Source organism: Artibeus jamaicensis, unplaced genomic scaffold (genome assembly GCF_021234435.1).
Source record: "Artibeus jamaicensis isolate MK-2021 breed Jamaican fruit bat unplaced genomic scaffold, CSHL_Jam_final contig_473, whole genome shotgun sequence".
Lineage (NCBI taxonomy): Eukaryota > Metazoa > Chordata > Mammalia > Chiroptera > Phyllostomidae > Artibeus > Artibeus jamaicensis.
Window position 1 is genome coordinate 213,759 of NW_026521851.1, and position 4,678 is coordinate 218,436.

General features: G+C 45.7%; 1 non-coding gene across 1 annotated transcript; it reads right to left on the reverse strand.

Annotated features, from left to right (window-relative positions):
• Positions 1 to 1,018: 1,018 nt before the first annotated feature.
• Positions 1,019 to 1,125, reverse strand: LOC119042956 (U6 spliceosomal RNA). Its single transcript, XR_005081335.2, has one exon. It is a non-coding gene; the product is annotated as a U6 spliceosomal RNA (small nuclear RNA).
• Positions 1,126 to 4,678: the final 3,553 nt, after the last annotated feature.

Consider the following 4,678-nt stretch of genomic DNA (forward strand, 5'->3'; position numbering starts at 1 on the left):
TTTCATTTTTTTGCACGTAGCTGTCCAGTTCTCCCAGCACCATTTGTTGAAGAGGCTATCTTTACTCCATTTTATGTTACTGCCCCCTTTGTCAAATATTAATTGACTGTAGAGAGTTGGTTTGATTTCTGGGCTCTCTGTTCTGTTCCATTGGTCTATGTGCCTGTTTTTATGCCAGTACCAGGCTGTTTTGATTACAGTGGCCTTGTAATACAGTTTGGTATCAGGTATTGTGATCCCTCCTACTTTGTTCTTCTTTCTCAAAAGAGCAGCTGCTATTTGGGCTCGTTTATGGTTCCATATAAATTTTTGAAGTGCTTGTTCTATGTCTGTGAAATATGCCATTGGTACTTTAATAGGTATTGCATCGAATGTGTATATTGCTTTGGGTAGTATGGACATTTTGATGATGTTAATTCTTCCAATCCATGAACAAGGTATATGTTTCCATTTGTTTGTGTCTTCCTTGATTTCGTTCTTCAGGGCTGTGTAGTTTTCTGCATACAGGTTTTTTACCTCCTTAGTTAGGTTTATTCCCAGATATTTTATTTTTCTTTTTGCTATATCGAATGGGATTTTTTCCTTTATTTCTGCTTCTGCTGATTCACTGTTGGTATACAAAAATGCCTTTGATTTCTGGATATTGACTTTGTAACCAGCTGTTTTGCCAAATTCATTAATTAGTTCGAGCAGTTTTTGGGTAGAGTCTATAGGATTTTCCATGTACACTATCATGTCATCTGCAAACAATGACAGTTTTGCTTCCTCCTTTCCTATTTGGATGCCCTTTATTTCCTTTTCCTGCCTGATCACTGTGGCTAAAACTTCCAATACTATATTGAATAGAAGTGGTGAAAGTGGACATCCTTGTCTTGTTCCTGATCTTAGTGGAGAAGCTTTTAGTTTTTTCCCATTGAGTATGATATTGGCTGTAGGTCTCTCATATATGGCCTTTATTATTTTGAGAAATGCTCCCTGTATTCCCACTTTGCTGAGTGTTTTTATCATAAATGGGTGTAAAAATATGGAACGCTTCACGAATTTGCGTGTCATCCTTGCACAGGGGCCATGCTAATCTTCTCTGTATCGTTCCAATTTTAGTATATGTGCTGCTGAAGCGAGCACTTCACCTTACTTTTAAATGCACAAAAATAAGATGAATCAATCATTGAATAGAGTGGTGGAAAGATGGATAGGTTTATCTTAAGTATAGACATTCTAATTGTTGAATCTAGGTGGTGCAATATAAAGTTATTTCAACTTTTATGTATTTGCAATTTTTTATACCAAAGTAGAAGACTGAAGATGCCACTTTGGTGTTTAGGTTTCAGTGGGATGAGACTGGAGATGTTTCTGCCTAGGGGGTCTCCTGGGCATTGTGGCACCCCCTAGGGGTGAGGTCTGGCTCTCCTGGTGCCAGGCAGCCGTTTGCAGAGTGGCCCTGACACTGATTATTAGAGCTAATAATGTTGCATGTTGCACACCCATTTTCTAGGGTCTTTTTATTAATGATACTTGGATATGTGGTATGAGATTCAGAAGGTACAAAAAGGACAGGGAAGAAGGTGGACCCCTCAACTCCCTGGGCCTTCGGCTGAGTGATTCTCCGAGGGGCCCTGGGCCCGCCAACAGTGTTTCGGGTATCCTTCCAGGTGTGTTGTTTGCGCATCTGTGTGACTGTTCTTACACAGATCATTGTAAACGACACACACTGTTCTGCACCTGGCTTTTCTTCTTCACTTATCAATATAGTACAAAGGCGACTTTGTACTTTGTACTTTGACCCAAGTTTTGTAACAACTGTGTGGAATTCCACTGGGCCACAGAACTGTGGCTTTCTTAACCCATCTCTTTAGATGGCTTTTTAGGCTGTTTCAAGTCTTTTTCTATCAGGAGCAACGCTGTGATTAATGCTCACAGATTCTGTGTTTGTGTGCATGTGCACGTGTGTGGTCATTTTGTGTGTGTGAGTCTCTGAGAACACGCTCTGCCGAGTGGAATGGCTGGGTTGAAGGACACGGGACTTTGTACGCGGGAAAGTTTCTGCCGAGGGCCCCTTCAGGACAGGGGCGTGCACCAGCATTCCTGTGGCCCCATCTCCTCCAGTGCTTTTTATCTTAGCCCTCAGACCTGTGAAAAGTGCTATCTCAGCAGGATTCATTTGCTTTTACAGATACCGTTATAATCACCCACCTCTCTGAATCCACATCACCACCTGTCAGAAAGGTGCAGTTTTGTTCATTTCGCCCATGTCACTGGGGAGAACACCAAGGTCAGGGAGGCTGGCTGGTGTGCAGAAGGTCACACGACTGAAGGACCCCGCAAACCCAGATGACTCGCCCGTCTCCGCAGGACCACAGGTGCCTCCAGGGGGCGCAGCGGCCATGGCTGAGGGAGCTGGAGGTTTGGGTCTTCTCTGGAAGAGAGGCCTGGATGCAGAAAGGGAAGAAGTCAGCTACTGGAAAGTTTTGAGATCTGGGGACTTTGTACCTCTACAAACACTCCCAAGAGAGAGCCCAGACACACCAGTCTTGCAGTTTTGAGGTAGCTAGAATGAGTGGAAATGACCAGTGTGAAGGACACGGGCAGGTCACAGACAGGCTGCGGAGCTCCTTGGCACAGTCGCTGGGAAGTGCCCAAGGCCACGAGCAGTGACAGGGAAGGCAGGGAGCCGTGCTGCCCTCTGCCCCCTGTCCTGTCCAGGGCTGAGCTGCAGTGAGGCCCCCTGCACCTCACCCCCACTCTAGACTTGGCTGTTCCTAACAGTGCCATCGAGGAATTGTACCCCAGAAACTCTGGTGAGAGTTAAATTTCTCACACGGATGTAACACATTGAATAGAATGTCAGAGGTTTCCCTGGAAGGTTGTCTGTGGGAGTCGCAGGCCGGATCAACCCTGGCCCCCACCTGAGTCTGCCGGCCGGCCTCCCCAGCAGCCACGTGTGAGCCCAAGTCCCAGCTGTCGAGCACGCCTCATTATCTTGTCCCTAAAGCTGGCCGCCAGATGGAGTGAATTGCAGCGTGAGCCTTTCCGAAGGGTCTGTCTTTCAGTTCACAATATGATTTTCTATTTCCATGATTTCATTAGGGGAAATTAGGAGCAGTTCTGCAAATGTTCAGCCAGGAATTACACGACAGCTTATAATCAGATGTAGCCCTAGCAGTCGAAGACCTGAATTTAGTGTTCTGTTATTGATTTGCATAATGTACATTCAGACACCTTTTCACTTTTGCTTTTTAAATATCTGATTGTCTGTGCTATTACAGTTGTCCCAGTTTCCCCCCTTTGCCTGCTTCCACCCTTTACCTTCTTTCCACCCATCCCCAACTCCCCCTCCCTCCTCCCCTCTGAGAGTTATCCGTCCGTTCCAAGTTTCTGTGCCTCTGACCCTGTTTTGCTCTTCGGTTTATTTTGTTCATTAGATTCCACATATCAGTGAGGTCACAAGGTATTTGTCTTCCACTGACTAGCTTGTGTCACTCAGCGTAATAGGCTCCAGGTCTGCCCATACTAATGCAGAAGGTAAGAGGTCCTTCTTCGGCGCTGCTGCACAGTATTCCACCGTGCAAATGTGCTTTCCTGTCCGCTCGTCTGTTAGTGGGCACTTAGGCGGTTTCCAGATCTTAGCTACTATAAATAAAGCTGCCAGGCCCATAGGGGTGCCTATGTCCTTTTGAATTGGGTTCTGGAGTCCTAGGGTATATTCCCAGAAGTGGAATTGCTGGATCCAAAAGAGACCCTGAACAGCCTCCACAGTCTTGAGAAAGAACAAAGTAGGAGGAGTCGCAATACCTGGTATCCAACTATACCGTAAGGCCACTGTAATCCAAACAGCTTGGTACTGGAGTAAGAACAGATACACAGAACAGAACGGAGGGCCCAGAGATAAGCCCACGGCGTATGGTCAGTGTTTGACAAGGGAGGCAAGCGCGCACAGTGGAGTAAAGACTGTCTCTTCAATAAATGGGGCTGGGAAAGCTGGAGCGGTACTTGTGGAAAAGTGGAATTAGACTACCACCTTACGTCGTACACCAAAACAAACTCCAAATGGATAAAAGACAAATAGAAATTGGTATCCCATAAATATCCAAGAGGAAAACATAGGCAGTAAAATTACGGATATTTCATATAGCAATATTTTTGCCGACATGTCTCCCAGGCAAAGGGGAATAAAGGAAAGAATAAAGAAATGGGACTACATCAAACTAAAAAGTTTCGGCACAGCTAAAGAAACCACCATTAAATGAAAAGGAAACCATCTATATAATGGATCACATTTGCCAATGATACCTCAGGCAAGGGTTTACTTTCCAAAATATGTAAAGAACTTACATGACTCACCACCAGAAAAACAAACGACCCCATGAAAACATGGGCCCCAGACCTGAATAGACACTTCTCCAGAGAGGACACGCAGAAGGCCCTTGGATGTATGGAAAAAATGCTCCGCATCACGAGCCATCAGGGAGATGCAAATTAAACCCACGGTGAGACACCACCCCACACCTGTCGGAATGGCTGTCACTAACAAATCAACAGAGGACAAGTGCTGGCGAGGACGTGGAGGAAAGGGAATCTGCCTGCACGGTCGGTGGGAGCGCAGACGGCTGCGGACGTTTGGACACATTCTGAAAAACATCTGTGCTCTAAGCTGTGGTAGGTGCATCGTGTTCGCTTT